At 44.0% G+C, this 17,884-nt stretch overlaps 1 non-coding gene across 1 annotated transcript; it reads left to right on the top strand.

Annotated features, from left to right (window-relative positions):
• Positions 1-7,896: 7,896 nt before the first annotated feature.
• On the top strand, positions 7,897-8,002 carry LOC116910773. Its single transcript, XR_004389281.1, has one exon. It is a non-coding gene; the product is annotated as a U6 spliceosomal RNA (small nuclear RNA).
• The last annotated feature ends 9,882 nt before the right edge of the window (positions 8,003-17,884 follow it).

Consider the following 17,884-nt stretch of genomic DNA (forward strand, 5'->3'; position numbering starts at 1 on the left):
TTCTATCTGCACAGAAATGGGGATGTTGTTTTTGCACCAACCTTTTTCCACAGCGACTGTTTGAATAACCCCATGATGCACAAGTGAGTTACTTAGGATACTTACCAGTGGGCTATGACTTAGATCCATCCTGGAGCACAAGAGAGACCAGAACATTTTAATAAAATCCATTAACGATATGCAAAACATGGACGTAGAGAAATGGTGAGAATGAACGCACAGCCTGGGGACACGGTGCAGGGCAGGGTGACAACCTTGCCATTTCGAGCGTGCAGACCCGAGGTCTGACCTCCAGCACCCACATAAAAGCCAGGTGTGGTGCTTTTATGCAACTCCTGCATTGGGGGTAACAGGAAGACAGGTAGCTCCAGAGGCTCATAGGCCGACCAATCCAGACAAAGCAAAGAGATCCAGGTTCATTGAGAGACCCTCCATCCAAAGATAAGACTGAGAAGTAATTGAGGAAGATATTCAGTGTAGACTTCCGACCCCTGCCCCCATGTGTCTGCACAGATGAGCATATTTTCATACACAAATGCACACCTAACTATACCCCAACAAGTGTGCATAAATTCACATCACACACACACACACAGACAGAGAGAGAGAGAGAGAGAGAGAGAGAGAGAGAGAGAGAATAAACCTTCTAGAGTCCATCAGGACTCTTCATTTTCTGTACATGATATCCAAGTCCCAGGAAGATATATAAGTAACACAAAGTCATACAGTCAAGAAAAGGGAAAGCCTGCCTATTGGCCCATTCTCCTGTAGCCACACCAAGAGCCATAGGTTCTGCTTATCTGTCCTATTTTACCTAGCAGTGGGACTTAAGGATGTGGGAAAGTGCACTTCATTAGTTCTGCTCTTGATAGATGTCTGTGTCTGTGGCCACCTGGCCTTGTTCTGTCCCTTGCCCCACAGCCTAGACTATTTTCCCAAGGATAAAGCTCAGCTCCAGCACACAGACATATTCACTAATAAACAGCCCGACTCATCACTGGATATACATTTCTGTACAGCGTCAAACAAGCCACAGGCTGAAGTCTTGTAAGAGAGTCCTTGTGATGGCACATTATGGAATTATGAAACACGTTACTTTGCATAATCAAAGATTTATATAGAGAGACATCTATAGCCAATGTATTTAAATAATTCCTTAATTTAAAGTCTGTTGTTATAAAAACACTAACCAAAACTAGTCTGAGAACGAAAGGGTTAATTTCATCTTATACTTTGTAATCCATCAGCAAGGGAACTGGAGGCAGGAACTCTAGCAGGGACTTGGAGATAGGAAGGAACTGAAGCAGAGACCATGGACGAACATTGTATACTGAGTTGCGCGTCTACTTCTCTTATATAGCCGAGGCCCACCTGCCTAAGGATGGCGCCGCCCACAGTGAGCTGGGCTCTTCTATGTCAATGAGTAATGTGCATACATACACATATAGACATATATATGTATGCAATAACAAAGAGTGAAAAATGAGGCCTTGCGTCTGAAGGAGAACAGGGAGGGCATATGGGAGGGCTTAAAGGGATAAATGAGAAGGAATAAATGTTGTAATTATAATGTAAAAATATAAATAATAAAAAGAAAAACATTCCATAGACATGCCTTCACTGATGGAGGCAATTCTTCAACTGAAATTCTCTCTTCCCAGTGACTCAGATATATAAATATATATAGATATATAATATCTGTATATATATGTATATATGTGTGTATTAATGTGTCATGCATGTGCCATGTATGTGCAGGTGCCAGAGAAGGCTAGAAAAGGCCATCAGATCTCCCAGAGCTGAATTACAGGTCATTGTAAACTACTTATCATGGATGCGGAACTCATATAAAATAAGCCACAGGGTGAAGTCTTGTAAGAAAGTCCTTATGATGGCACATTATGGAATTATGAAATGCATCACTTCGCAAACCACTTAAATATTTTAATATATATATATATAGTGAAAGATGCCTATTGCCAATATACTTAAATAATAATAATAATCAAATAATGCCTTAATTTGATGTCTGCTGTTATGATAAAAAACATGTTATGCTCTTAGCCATTGAGCCATCTCTTCAACTCCCTAAATCTGTGTTTGAAGGGAGAGAATAAAAGCCAAAAGTATTAGCAGCGCTTGCCTGTGCACTGCAGAATTGTGGTTAATGTATATTGACCTCCCTCATGTGTCCCTAGTTTTCCAGGGGTTCCACACAGAATGCTCACTCTTACAATACAGACTATTGCTGCAGAAAGAAGGAAAACTCGGCATCTGGGCTGCACAGGCTCGTCCTTGGGTCTGTGCAAGCCCACGTGCGCTGTCAGCACCGGATTCTTCTTCTTCTTAACCTCACCATTATTGCCGTGCTAATCACAGTGTACATGGCTCCTTCCTCTGCGCTAATCATCCACCGCACCTGGGAGACTGATCGCTGCTGGGGAGAGGAGGGATCCCGTGTAGACAGACAGTTTGGCCTGAGTTCAGAGACCAGCAAGCCCAGTGATCAAGGAAGCAAGACTGTTGCTGGCGACGAGATGAAAGGCTCTCCGTTGTTTTTTTTTTTTTAATTTTTTTTTTATAGCTGTGCAGAGCAGAGGCTACGGGTGGGGGACTTGAAAACAGACCCCCGAACATATGAGAATCATGAGCAACGAAGAGCGAGGAGGGAGCCTGGTAATCGGATGCTTCACTGGCTGGAAACCCAAGAGCATGAACATCAAGGAGTCTTCCCATTAGCACAGCCTGTTCTGGTCCAAACCAGTCCCCGTGGGAAGAAATATCCCACCATTTGGTGAGTAGAACATGTGTTGCATAGTACTGGAACCGGGTGGCTTCTCTGAGCAGTGTGAGCCTTCAGCCCTGCGTTTCTTCCCTGGGCCTCAGCCGCCTGAAAGCAGCCCGGCTACACTGACTGAGATATTCTTCTGTTTGTCTTTCCCATGCCCGCTCATCTGGAAGGCTTTGCAGGGGGGACTCCTGTTACCTGGCTTTATGCTAAGTGCAGCAGAGAAGTGTAGTTAAAGCAAAGAGTTAACCTTTACCCTTCAGGAGCTTACAGAATAATTGGGGTCAGAAAGATGACCTTTCTCAGGTGTTCTTACCCAAAACCCTGGGGGCTTCTAGCCTGGGAATCTGATGAAATAGGCAACCCAACAAGGGCAAGTAGCATCTGTCACACAGATTGGGCCTAGATGACCAATGGCAAGGGTCATTCCATTTTCCATGACCACCCCAAAGGAGGAGGACTGAGAGGTTTTAAGGAAGAAAACCATTGGGCCCGCAGTTTCCTCCAACAGGGTAATTCTGCTAATGGGGAGAGTGAAAAAGGCTGAAGACAGCGTAGAAGGGGTTGGGTCCCAACCTGCTACAAGAAACATGGATCTCGGTGAAGACTAGATCAGCAGTGACAAGAATGCAGGTAGAGCTTTGATGCAAGCTCATGGAAGGTGGCTGAAGAGCCATTGTTGGGGGAACCAGGTGCTTAGAGTCACCAACCAGGTGGTAGTGCTTCTGACTAGAGTATTGGAAACCAGAAAAGCAGAGGTAGGCTTCAGACACGGGGGGATTTCTTGTTCTTAGAATCCCTGAGAGCCATCTCTTTACTCTAGTCAGCCATTAGAAACTCAGCCCAAAGCCTGCAGAAAAGACTGACTGAAGACTTAGGAATCCATCAGTGGGCATCACAGGTGGCAGTTGATGGAAGGGAGAGAGATAAGCAGGCTGAAGGATGATCAAGAAAGCCTTGACCCAGGCTCCTTTTCATGGGGTATTTGGATGTGGGAGGAATCAGTAATAAAAATATATACATAGAAACATGGATCAGATGGACAGCCCATTGCTGCAGTTCAGATCTAAACCACACCTGCGGGGCCATGTGTCACAGCATGGTCCTAGCCTAACATACTGTTAGGAGATGGTGGGAACTCTAAGAGAGGAAGCATTGTAGATACGAGTTAGGTCACTTAGGGGAATCCCTACAGGGGTATGAAATACAGGCACATGCAAGCACACATGAGCACACATACCTCTCTAGGACACCCTGAGATGAGAAGCTGCACTCTACCACACAGTCATCACTGCCTCACCACAGGCCCCCAAAGCACCAAACTCACTGGCCTTGAACTTTAAAATTCTACAACCCAGAGCCAAAATAAACTGGTCCCCTTACAAACAGCCACAGCAATAGCAAGCTGACAGAGACAGCCGTAAACAGAAGCCGTGGGGTGAATGCATCACTCCACTGTGTACCTGAAGCTCTACCTCTGTGCACCAAGGTTTAGATGCTCCTAGAGATGAAGAGATGAAGACTAAATGGATGTTCCTGGTTTCCTGCATATGAGAAAACGATTACCAGCTCTCATAGAGAAAGACTCTGCATGTGATGGCAGTCAACATATTAGACTGTAAGGACAAAAAAGGGGTTTGAAGCTGAAATAATGGTTGACAAGGCAGCTACATAGGGGGAGGTATTCGAGGCCACTAGAGCAATATATGGTAAGACACGTCAGAAAGTTAAATATGTCATATTAAAGGCATGAATGAGGTTTAGATGGATGGGTGTGATGGAATGAATGGGCCAAATTCTCACCTCAGTTGCCTCAAGGGTCACGCCTATTATTACTACTACTATTATTATATTATTATTACAAAACTGTTTTCATACCCAGCTTCCACCATAAACTTACTATGGTCTTCACCTTTGGCCGTTTTCAGAATCACCTGAACAGGCATTGAACCAAGTAGAAAACCAGGATCTCAACTTAGACCAGTTAAAGCAGAGCATGAGAGGTGAGTGTGGTCTGTGTCCTGAAATGCCCCTGAGGTAACTGTTGGAGAGAGCCCACTAGCTTTCCCTCTCTGGTAGATTCTGGAATCACGTGATAAAACAAATATCTGGGCCTCTACCCCCAGGGTGCCTGATTTAGTAACCCTGACAACTGGACTAAAAATTTGTGCTTTCAATAGGTTACCAGAAGGTCTTAAATCTCCTCAGTGATAAAGAAAATAAGTGCATCAAATACTACTGCTCAGAAGAGACTCCAAGAATAGGCGTCATGAGCACACCAAAAGAAACTGTTCTCTCCTTTCTGGGTCATCCTTCTTGTAGCAGTCAGCAGCTAAAGTAATGCTGTGTAACAAACTAACCATGATTTCAGTGACTGTAAACAAACACCCGTTCTCAGACATCTGTGAGTTGGTAGAACTTAGTTGTATTTCCACGCTGCCACATCTCTTGGTTTCCTACTTGGCCAAGAAGCAAATGTGTCCTATTTCAATATCAGACCCTCCACACCAGAAATTTAACAGGAAGCATGTGAGCGCATCCTCTTCATGCAGAAACTCAGCAATGGCTCGCCATAGCTTAGCATTTGCATCTCTAGGTCAACTCACACAGAGGGGAGAAGGCAACTGCACGGCTACAGAGCAAAGCCCGTGTGGAGTCGCAAGGACCGGGGCCGTAATGCAGTTGCCTGCATTTCTCTCCCTTCCCACCAACAGTTCACATTGTAACCTTGGATCCAATGTCTCAGTCAGTCCCAGGTGAAAGCAGCTTCTTCCTTTTGGCTTGTGGAGAGTCCTAGCGAGCTCTGCAGCCTCTGTTGATTCCTGATACATCACTCACCTGGCAATCGGTTCAAGATCTTGTTTTCCTCTGACTATCCTGTATCAATTAGCTGCCCAAACAACTGTATAATAAAAACCCCCAAACTCAGTGCCTGATCACCACAACCTAGGGATTTTCTGTGTTTTATTCATACACAGACCTACAAACGACACATAGAAGAATCATTATATGTCCCAAAGGCCCTTGAGGAAAAGCTACTATATAAAATTAAATGGTGCTTTAACTTTCTATTTTGACATCTTCCCCCTAAACTTTTAAAAAATAAATTTAGGTAGGGGTGTGAGTACGTGCACGTGTGTTGGGAACTCTTAGAAGATAGAGGAGTCTGTCAGATCCCTTGGAGCTGGTGGTGTGAGTTTCCTGGATTGGGCGCTGTGAACTGAACGCGGGTCCTCTGCAAGAGCAGCAAACACTCTTAGCCAGCGAGCGATCCCTCTCTCCAGCCTGGTTTCCCCTAAACTTTTCTTTAACCTTGCATATATTCAATTGAAGCAATCCGTGTTCCGCTGTCCCCTGCAGGAAAGGCTCGGGTTTTTGGGATCCTTATCCTTTCATAGCTCCTGCAAGCCCCGGAAACAATGGAAGACTCTTAGGCATGTCCCAGAACTAGGTAAAACATGTAGTTAAAAGTGGAGGGCATAAGATTGTGCTTAGTGGAGGAGCCAAGGCTCTGAGGTTCCTGAACCATCTCACTCGCTCGTATGTACACTAGACGTGTACTCACCCAGCCCCTCCTGTGAGCCAGAAGTGTGAACGAAGTATATTAAAATCTCTGCTGCCATGGAATTCATAGGCTGCTGGGAGTAACAGGAAATAGGTAATCTATGTTGTACACTCAGAAGCAAGTATGTGCCAATCAAAGGGAGAGATCCAGGGAAGCAGAGGGAAAGAAAAGAAATGGCTTATGACAGGGCACTTACCGTTGGTGACAGGTAGGTCTCAGGGACGAAGAAGAATTTTGAAAAAAAAAAAAAAAAAAACACCAGAAGAAAGTGCAGGTTTGAGAAGCACCCAGGACAGAGGTCAAGTCAAGGGCTGTGGAAGTCTTGCACGAGAGAAAGCCCCCACATGGAGGCTTTTTTTCTCAAAATCCAAAAAGAAGAAAGAAGGGAAGGGAAGAAGAGGGGGAGAAAGGGGAAAGGAGGGGGAGGAGAAAGGAGGAGGGGAGGAGAGGAGGGGGAAGAGGAGGAGGAGGGAGAGAAGGGAGAGGGGGAAGAGGAGGAATAGGAGGAAGAGAATTCAAAATAAAAAAATCTCCCCAATGTTAATCATGCCAAGAAAACATACTGGTAGTTCGGCTAATAGCGTGGCAGTGTATTTAAGTACATTGCCAGGAGCTTAGGGGAAAGTTGTATGCTTTACATAAAGTGCATACTTGTTAGTAATTGAGATGAGTGGCTTGCTGTGTGAAAGAAGAGAAAGGCTATGCCCGTGGTTTCCCCCAGTCATCCAGTCCTTTACAGCAAAGTGGGCGTGTGTTGGTTTTGTGTACCTCCTGGTTAACCTGCGTTTTCTCTTCTAGGCTGAGTCGCAATGGTGAAACAACCGTGTTAAGTGCATTTTTCATTTACTGCCTGTCAATTTGGAGTGGATTTACTGAGACATAGCCCCATCTCTAAAGCTAATTGACATTTGTGTTTACTATAGAAAAATTAAATTAATAGCGAATGAATTTTAAAAATATATACTATTGATAAATAGAGAGCAGGGGTACGAATGGCAATATTTGGATTTGGAGATAGTCAACCTTCTCTGTAATCAAATAAAGCCACTGAATTAAATCTATTTTTATACCTACCTCTTTGAATTTCTGATTTAAATTAAGAATGTGTCTGAGGAAACAGTCGAGCCTTACTACATGTCTCTTGGCTTTCATCTTCCACGGAGCTAGGCGAAGCGCCTACATCCGACATTTTCAGGAGTTCTACATCTGCAGAGCACCAGAAAGTCAGAAATGGACTAGCAAAGGACTTCAGTTCAAGGATGTTTACTTATAAAAACATTTGTTACTTACAGCGAGCTTAGAACTCTGCTAGCAAATAGTACTCTCTTGTTTTAAAAGATTGATTAATATTTTAATTATATAGATGTGAGAGGGCTGCTTCTCAAAAAATAGTGTGGGATCTCCCTGAACTGGCATTATTAGTGGCTATTAAGCCTCTCGTTGTGAGAGCTGGAACCTGCACTCCCCATCCCCTGGAAGTGCAGCAAGCGCTCAGAGCCACTGAGACATCTCTTCAGCCCCTGTTTAAGAAAAGCTCCCGGCAGCGCTCGCTTGGCGGCACATGTACTAAAACTGGAACGATACAGAGAAGACTAGCATGGCCTCTGTGCAAGGCTGACACGCAAATTCGTGAAGCGTTCCTTAGTTTTGTGTGGCAGTATTGGAGTAGGTGTGTCACTGTGGGTGTGGGCTTTAAAACCCTCATCCTAGCTGCCCGGAAGCCACAATCTGCTAGCAGCCTTCAGAAGAAGATGTAGAACTCTCATCCTCCTACAGCATTGCCTGCCTGGACGCTGCCATGTTCCCACCTTGGAACATAATGCACTGAATCTCTGAACCTGTAAGGCAGCCCCAATTAAACGTTGTCCTATATTAAATAAGAGAGGGGGGGAGAGGGAGGAGGGGGTACGGGGGAGGAAGGAGGGAGGAAGGAAGGAAGGAAGAAGAAGCCAGGCCTGGGTGAGCTTGCTCTAATCCCAGCTGTTAGGAAGCAGAGACAGGGGCATGGTGAGTTTGAGGTCAACCTGTGCTATGTGGTGGCCCTATCTCACAACAACAAAAAGAGGAAACAATCCTGACCTGAAAACTTTACAAAGCTGTGTGATTTCAACTCCAGTTTTTGAAAGGAAGAAGAGAGGAAACATGAAAGATGCTATGGGTAAATTGGAGTCTTAGAGCTGCGTGGAAACTAGTCTCCATGTTTACCTATGGAGATAAATCTATGGGAAATTTTAGTTCTTCTGGTTTTCTGATATTTTCTCCACAATGAACATGTTACTTCTGTAACTGAAAGAATGCTTTTTTTTCCCCCAAAAGTATGGACTGGTGTAGATTACAGGAAATAGCTGATTTTCAACACCTAGATTTAGGGTTTTCCAACCCAAAAGAGCAAAGGATATGTTCTTTTCTCTCGCTCATGGGGTCTGATTCTCCCTCCTAAAGCCCCTGGCCTCAGCCACATTCTACTGCAGTTCAATTTTAGAGAGCCATGCCTTTGTCCTGCCTTCTCCCTGTGTTTTCTTAAGGTCTGAGAAATATAAAAAGTACCAACGAAAACACAAGAATATCAGTTGTCTTGTTTTCCTGGTTAAGTCAAGATCCAATCAGCCGTCAGAGCTCCCATTAATAAGATTAGGTTTAACTGAGTGGTGGCAAATGTGAGAATCGAAATGAAATTAATTTAGGATTTTACTGGGCTGCAGAGAAAGGGTGAAGTCAAACAGTTACCTTAGCAATTATCTAGAAATTACCCTAAAGCTCAAACTCAGAGGGATACAAGGGCTTATAGCTAAACTCATTGTCTGTCCCTTAGGAGTCCTGGGGAGAAGCAGACATAGGAGGAACTGGGGCCGGGGGTGTGATAGCACCATTAGAAAGCAGCTAGGACTTCTTCGTCCCCTAGGTTAGAGGTTAGGCAAAGTGTCACAATCCCAAATAGCTATGAGAAAAGACAAAAAGTCCTGTGAGCTTAAAGTGTAGGGATAATGAGATAGGCCACTGTGAAGGTAGCACTGTAAGTAGCATTGCTTCTCAGGATTTACATCCTCAGATACTACTCCAGGTGTCTTCTGGTGTTGGGAGGGATGAAGGAGAAGGCATAGCAGACCTTGACCAGGATCTCTATGAATTCCAGAAGAATCCCTGCTTCACAATAAGGGGTACTGAGCATGGCTCACCCCATAGCTTCACACCCTGCCTGTTGAACAAGTTGGGGATTTGACTTACGTAGCTGAGTATATATTGGGGTTCCCTGAAGTCCCAAAGCCCACCAAAGTATTGAACAATTCTGCAGCTACTGTCTTGAGACAAGCAAAGGGTCTTCGGATCTGCAGAAGTCCCACTGTGGTTTGCTCCTGAGAACATTTCCCTCTAAACTGCCGGGGCTTGTTGATTGTAAGAAAAACCTAGGCTGGGGCATTCCCATGGCCATTTACATTCAGCTCCTTAGGTGGGATTGGAAACCTGTTCACTGTCTTAAGACAACTTGTGGGGTTCGCAGGAAGTTGCCTTTCCCCTGAGGATATACGAGGAATGACTAGGAAACAAAGCTGAGCGGAAAAGGCCTTTGGGCTCGGCCTTCTTCATTTCCAAAGAGAGCTGGGTCAAACATCTGACAGTCCTCAAAGCCAGGAGTTTGGTAAGCTGTGTTTGTGTCTGGATGTAATGTTTTCCTTTGTCAGGGATGAAGCCAGTAACTTCTCTTGAACATGGAGTGTGTTAGAATTGAACTGAGGTCAGACAAACCGTCTGGCAGATGAAGTTCTGCTACAGAATATGCAGGGGCACATGGGGGAGGGGAGCTAACAACATCAGCTTGGATAAATCTTCATCTGGACTCTCTTAAATACTTTTATTCTGCACTTTGGCTTGCATGATTAGCTCTGAAAAGAAATGTTGTCATTCAACAATTCTGTCTTCTTTCCTGTATGGACCCTACACTGCCTTAGTCCACTATATCTAGTGAGATAGACTTTCTAGGTGAGACACAATTAAAATATAATTCATCATGATTTCCATGGTACACACTTCAAGAGAGAAAGGGATTTATAAGAGTAGGGGATCTGCCTCAACCTGAGATTTCCCCAAAATGGCCTAGGCTGAAATGTGCTTGGGGAGGAAGGGGAGGAGGAGAAAGACTAGAGGTGGGGTGTAGAATCCAAGCAGAAAGTCCATTGACTGGCCATAGAGAGAATATCTTGTGTATTGTATGGATGCATCGCCTGTCAATTAAAAAAACCTATAGCCTATGGCTTATCAGGAAATGGGAGGTGGGACATCCGGGAGGAGAAAGAATTCAGGAATAGAGCCAAGTGGGAGAGCTACACTGAAAGGTGTAAGGAGACAGATGCATAGTGACTGAGCATAGGTAACATCTTTCACAAGTGCCAATTAGAGACTAGACTCAGGTCAGAGGACCCAGCCTCATTGCTGCTGGAGTGATCCAGGGACAAAATAAGGAACTTGTGTGTGCACAAAAGGGATATAATCTTAGATCATCTCCGGGAATATTTGTATTGCTTATATGTTTGGATGAATCATATGACATTGTTGTTTTTGAAAGTTAGTGGCAAATTTATGTTGTTCACCCTTATAAAGAGACCAGACTGACGTCTAGCGTGCCTCGAGGATGCATGACATCACCCAGAGCCTAGTTTCTACCCCATCTTTCTGTTCTGCTTGTTTCCTTATCAGCTTCCTTTAAAGCCTCCCCCTCTCTCGTGAAGAGAGCCACATTCTGTCTATTTGAGTTGCTTACTTTCTTGTCACTGTGACAAAATCTCTGACAGAAACAACTTAAGAAAGAGGGGATAATGTGGGCTCATGACAAAGGCTACAGTCCCTTTGTGGAAGAGAAAGGACAACAGGCCAAACATTGTGGTCCTTGATGATGGGAGCTTGCTGCAAAGATTCTTCACATCTTGACAGATCAGGAAACAGAGAGGAAAAGGCCAGAAATGAGTGCTTGGCTGTAACCCTGATGGTCCTGGCAATGACCTACAGCTGCCGGCTAGGCTCTCTGTCTCAGTTTCCAGAGCATCTCAAAGCATTGTCACCAGCTGAAGACCAGGTGTTCAAACACATGAGGCTAAGGGGGATATTTTACAACCAAACTATAACAAACACCTTTAAGAAATGTCACAGAAGTACCTGGAGAAGTCTCCAAAGAGCTCCTTGCCATAAAATGAAAGGTCCATTACCAAACTAAGGAGCAGCCAGACACTAAAAGCCAAATAGGATCCATCACCCTAGTGTTCAGAGTGGGTTTGAGCCAACCAGATTCACCCAACTTCTAACATCCGAGGTGTGAAGGGTAAATGGAGGTCAAGGCAAAGCATGAGCAGATTCAACCAACATGTACCCATCATGACCTCCCTTACTATGTGTGTCTTCTGAGATGCAGGGCAAGATGGAGCTAACGCCTAAGAGATCACCTCACAGAGAGAGCTGTGACCAACCCCACAGACCAGGGAGTTCAAACCAGGTAATGCCCACACAAGAAGGAGAGGTCAGGACTGGGAAAAGTAGCCAGGTCATGGTGGCATAAGAATGAAGAATGTCTATGAAGCAAAGAAGGAGATAGATGTGTGGGTGGAAACCCAATCTCCCACATCATACTGGTGGAAGAATTCTTCAGAAACTGTTAGAGGCACAGATGCGAATTAGCATCTCACTAACGTGGGATTGCCATGGTTAAGATTGCCAGAAACCACTGGTCATCACTGAAAAAGAGAAAATAGCCTGGAGACACGAAGATCTCTCAGGCAACAGTAGTCAGTCTCAATCTTGTCACCCATGGTCATCCAGTGCTGTACAAGATATTCCAGGTAGTTCTGACAGCAATTCAGAAACTTACGCCCCCGAAGCCTCAGCCCAGAAAAGTCAGTCTTCTGTCCTTGACTCTGCCTCAGTTCATTACCAAGTCTGCCATGTTCTTGCCCATGAACTTAGCCTCTAAGGTCTTCCTACAAATTATGCCCATCAACATGACAGAACACTTTCTGGTTATCTCTTGGCCATCTGCTAGTTTAAAGTTTCCATGCTGCCTGCTTGTCTGAGTCATTTAAAAATAGATAGATAGATAGATAGATAGATAGATAGATAGATAGATAGATAGATAGAAAGTTAAACAAGACCAGTGCCCATAGTGGGCTTTGGACGAATCCCGGTTCTCCACATCCTACACATCAAAGCTAATCTTTGGAAGGCTCTATTTGGAGCCTTCTGATGCTTTGTGGCTGCAGGTATAACAACCCCTGCCTTGTTTTTAACTATAACACTCATGAGGCAGTCTACATAAAATAAGACAGGTGTTGGCATCAAGTAAATCACTGGACTCGAGGGGCCTGGTGCCCTCCTGTTTTACCCTCAACTTCTTCCGATATTTTGAGCCCCAACAGGCACCATACACTCCAGCAAAAAGACATATGGCAGCGCAAGACCAAAGAGAGCCATCAGCTGGACGCTTATTTTATGATCACTCAACAGCTTGGCAATAAATATTTTTTTTAAAAAACCCCCACTAACTTTAACAACTCTCTGAATGTGCTTTAGCCTGTGATGCTGTTTCCGTGCAAGTGTGCAAGCTTTCCCTCCAAATGCCCCAAGAGCAATTGAAGAGTAGATAGGGCTGACAGATGTTGGAGATACGCAAGTCACTCTCGAGAACATGAATCTAACCAGATGTGCAGGCTGATGGAGAGCAATCCTGGCATCTGTACGATTCAGTGGATTAAGATCTACAGTGCAGCCTGAGAATAGAGGCCTGAAGCAGGAACTGGATGATAAGATGCTGAGCTCAGCAAATACCCAGGCAATCACCTAGCATTTGCCAGTGTCAAGCAGGAGTGTACCTTGTTAGGAAAAACAGCATCCTGCCTGCAATGCCACTCCAACACTTCTGTCATAACCCAGGTGGCACTTCGTTCAGAAAAAAGATGTGACCATTTCTTACAGAATATGGGCCTGAGTTCACATCCTGTAGGTATTCGTCCTAGGCCAAATGCAGGATGTGATTCCTTGATTTGAATATCTAAAACCCAGACTGTTCCAAAGCTTAAAGTTCTCAAAACTAGCAGGACACCACAATTGAAATTTCCTCATACCACAAAATGTTGGTGTCTGAAATAAAATTGTTAAGAATATTATATACAATTTCTCTTGGGCAAGTCATACATGAAACTTACATGAGATTCATGTTTAATTTTGAGTCCCGGTCATCAGATATGCCATTATACACACAAATATTCCAAATAGTCTTTGTCCTATGCGACTTTCTGTTGCTATGACAAAACTAACCAAAACATCTCAGGGGTAGGAGAGGGTTCATTTAGAATAAAGATTATTGTCCTTCACTGAGGAAAGTCTGTTGAGGTTTGGTCTGTTGCTATGCATTGCAGTGCTAAATTCTGTACCAGAAGGGAAGGTCTAGGCCTATGAGTAAATTCTCACATTTACAAGCTTTTGTTGTGCAAACCTTGTTCCTTAAGTTAAAACTATTGGTTAAATAAATTTGGCTACAGCCAATTACTGGAGGGATTAGAGGTGGGTAGGTTTTGAGTTACCTGACTGGGGGTGGAGAAGAGAAAGGAGAAAGGAGAGATCAGGTGGGAAAAATAAAAAGAAGGAAAGAAGAGGAGGAAGCTGCCAGGAGGGGAGAGAAACTGTGAGCACATGGTCAGGAAAACCAGCAAGTACCTGAGGTACGCCACTGTGGGGTAGCCAGGTCACCAGTTAGAAAAGGAGATTAGAGATGACCCCCAGTAATTGTCAAAGCCAAAGTCTCACTTATTTGTAAGCTAGGTGGCAATAAACATAAATTGGTTGAACTACAGAAGCCAAGGCAGGAACTTGTAGTGAACCCCACTGAGACAGGCTAGGCTGACTTCAAAATGGCAGTTCAGGAGACTAGGCCTAAATCTATTTCCAAGAACTGGCCAAGTCCAGGCAAGTCCAGGGCTCAGAAGCTACTCCACCATCTGACCTGAGGCAGGGACAATGGTCAGCAGCTGTTTTCAGATTTCCCCAGCAACAGTTACCAGCCCCCCACACCCCAGCAATGGTTCTGGAGATAGAGCCAAAGATTAAAACTGAGGTCACCTACCCCTCCCTGGTATTCCCCTAATGTGCTTTAAATGGGGCCTTGGAACTCATTGGGGCTCCCATTTGGTAATGGGAGACCCCAGCATGTTGGACTTCTGCAAAATAAAACACTCTTTGCTTTTGCATACTATTTAGTTCTGGATATCATGGACCTTTACACCACAGAGGACTTTGTGCTTCCCTCCTCCTCCATGCTGGGATTTTGTCTGACTTTGGCTTGCATAGGGCTTGTGAATGCTGTCAAACCCATGGTGAGTTTTGTGCAACTGCCTGCTGTGTTCAGAAAACGCTGTCTTCTTGTAGCCAACCATCTCCTCTGTACAGTCTTCCCACCCCATTTTCCCTGATAATCCCTGAGATTCCAGGTCAGGATCAGTTTGATTTCTCTATGTTCTACAACTCAAGTACACAGTGTCTTCATCAGTAGGGTCTCCTGGCTGAGTTCTGGAAGGGAACCAAGAGACTGGGCAATAGCCAGTAAAGATTGGAGTTGGGTTATAGGAACTCACTGGTCAACAGCTCCAAATGAAGCAATGCATTCCCATTCCCAGCACTGAGCTTTTTGTTACTGTCTGGTGTCTAGTATGGGCATCGTCAGGTAACTTATTTTATCTTTGTGTGCGAGCGTGTGCGTATGTGTGAGTATGTATGTGTGTGAGAGAGACTATGTATGTGGTATGAGTGAATGTATGTGTGTGACTATGTATGACAGTGTATGTTTGAGTGTCTGTATGAGTGTGTGTGAGTGTGTATGAACAAGTGCGTGTGAGAGAGAGTTTTCTATGTGTATGTGACTGTGTGTGGCTGTGTAAGTGTGAATGTGTATGTGCAAGTGTGTGTGTGTAAGTGTGAATGTGTATGTGCAAGTGTGTGTGTGTATTTGTGAATGAGTATGTATGTGTGTGAGAGTGAGCATGTATGTATGTGTATATGAGTGTATGTGTGTGACTATGTATGAGAGTGTATGTTTGAGTGTCTATATGAGTGTTTGTGAATGTGTATGAATAATTGTGTATGTGAGAGTAAGTGTGTATGTGTATGTGACTGTGTGTGACTGTGTGTCTAAGTGTGAGTGTGTATGTGTGAGTGTGTTTGTGTCTGAGTGTGTGTCTAGGTGTGTGTGTGTTTGTGTGTGTGCACTTCTACAGTAGCAAGTTTCTGTATTACATTTTCAAAAGGTCTTGAATATAATTTATCCCTCTCTCACCCCCTGCTCTACCATACCCTCTCTTCTCCCACCCAAATTTAACCCTTCCTGCTTCATAATTACCTGTTAACTCTTTATAGCAGTGCATTCTGATTTTCTTTCCTTCACCCCTCGCTCATGCCATCTTACTAGTTTACTGAGTTCTGTGGGTATTCCAAATAAAGTGTGAATATCCGAAACTTCAAAACTAATATCTACAGATCATGTAGCACTTATCTTTCTAGGTCTAAGTTATCTCAATCAGAATGATTGTCTCCAGCTCGACTCAATTGTTTATGAACTGCATTTTTCTTACTAGCTGAATCATATTCCACTGTGTAAATGAACCACATTTTACTTGTCCTTTCATGAGCTGATGAACATCTGGGCTGTTCCCATCCCCTGGCTGTTAGACTAGGACAGGAATGCGCATGAATGAGCAGCTCTTACTGTAGAAGGATGCAGTCTTTGAGGTAGAGTGGCAGCTGGATGGTGAGGTAGGCATATGGCAGCTTTGTCAGGAACCTCCGCACTGATGTCCAGTGTTTGAACTAGTTTGCACTCTCACCAGCAGTGTTTCCCTTCCCCACATCCACACTAGTATTTGTCTGCATTTCTTTTTTTTGCCATGGCCATCCAACTAGGGTAAAATGAAATCTCATAGTACCTTTAGTTTGTTCCTGATGATTAAAGATGCTGAACGTTGTTTTAAATGTTTCTCAGCCATATGAACTTGGTCTTCAGAAAATTCTGTTTATGTTCATGCCTCATCTTCTAATTAGGTTTTTATTTTCCTGATGTTAATGTTTGTCTTTTTAATTCATGTGTATTCTAGATGCTAACCCTCTATTGGATATATAGCTAGTAAAATGATAGTGTTCTTTGCTTGATCGAAGGTTTTAGTTTTATGAGTCCTGTTTATTAATTGTTGGTCTTAATGACTGTCCAGAAACTTCTTTCCTATGCCAATGAATTCCAGCAGGTTCCCTACTTACTTTTCTATCAGATTTAGGGTATCAGGTCTTAAGCTGAGGTCCTTGATCCATTTGCAGTTGTGTTTTGTGCAGAGTGAGAGATAAGGACCTAATTTCACTCTTCTGAATATAGCTATCCAACTTGACCAGCACCACTTGTGGAAGATGCTGTCTGCTTTCCAATGTGTCTTTTTGTTCTTTTATGCAATATTTTTTAACAGCTTTGTTCCCATAACAAGATATCATGGTGTGGAATTTTCCATTTGTGGCATCAGGTTTTCATTTAAAAAAAAAAAAACACAGATTTGAGTGGGTATTTTACTTCAGGTTTTCTGAACAGAGAAGTCTGAATAACTCCATGCTTACAACAAGGAAGTTCAAGGTCGTGAGTCTCACTCTTTCATATACACCAGACTCTGGGACACTGTAGAGGTCACTGCTGCACTTCTGTATTCTTACAAGGCATCAATATGTAGAAGAGCCAAGTGACAGAAACATTAGCCTCTTATTGTTCCTGGTGCTAACGTGTCCTTACTCGAGCTAAGGTTTAATCCCCCTACAACCACCAGCATGAACCAAGAATGTCTGAGCTCCCTTGAAGTATAGCTTATCATGTCCCTCAGCTCAGCTGAACTTACTTCTTGCCACTGTCTTCTGCAGCTTCATCTATCTCCTCTCCTCCTTCCTATGAGTCTGGCTTATGCTATAGTAAGGCAGACGGGTGAGGAACCCACAACAGGGACAGTAGCATCACAGAGGGCTTCCACATGCCTCTTAGCTCACACACAGGGCCCTTTCTCCCAAGGATATGGGTACATCATTGAACTATGTATCAGAGGACCATTTTATACATCACTAAGCTAGGAAACGCATTCTCTGTTTGTTTGTTGGTTTTCGTCTAACATCCCCAACATGGATGAATTCAGACTGCCGTATTGACATCACTGAACACAGAACTGGAGGGAAATGTGCCCCTGTGGGATCTCAGAGGCCCGGCTGAGTCACATTCCACAACCTTAGTGGTGGTGATGGACTCCTATAAGCAACAGGCTAAATGTTAGGCGTCTCGTGTCTTTCCATGCACCTTGCTCTCTTTTGGTGAACTCTCTAGAGACCTGCCTGCTGCCTCTACAGTGACTCCATCCCTATGTTAGAGAGTTTTGTGTCAATGTCACACAGACTAAAGTCATTTGTGAGGAAGGAACTTCAGTTGAGAAAATATCTCCATAAGATCAGGCTGCGGGCAAGTGTATAAGACATTTCTTCTTTCT

The sequence above is a fragment of the Rattus rattus genome, chromosome 9, assembly GCF_011064425.1.
Source record: "Rattus rattus isolate New Zealand chromosome 9, Rrattus_CSIRO_v1, whole genome shotgun sequence".
Taxonomy (NCBI): Eukaryota; Metazoa; Chordata; class Mammalia; order Rodentia; family Muridae; genus Rattus; species Rattus rattus.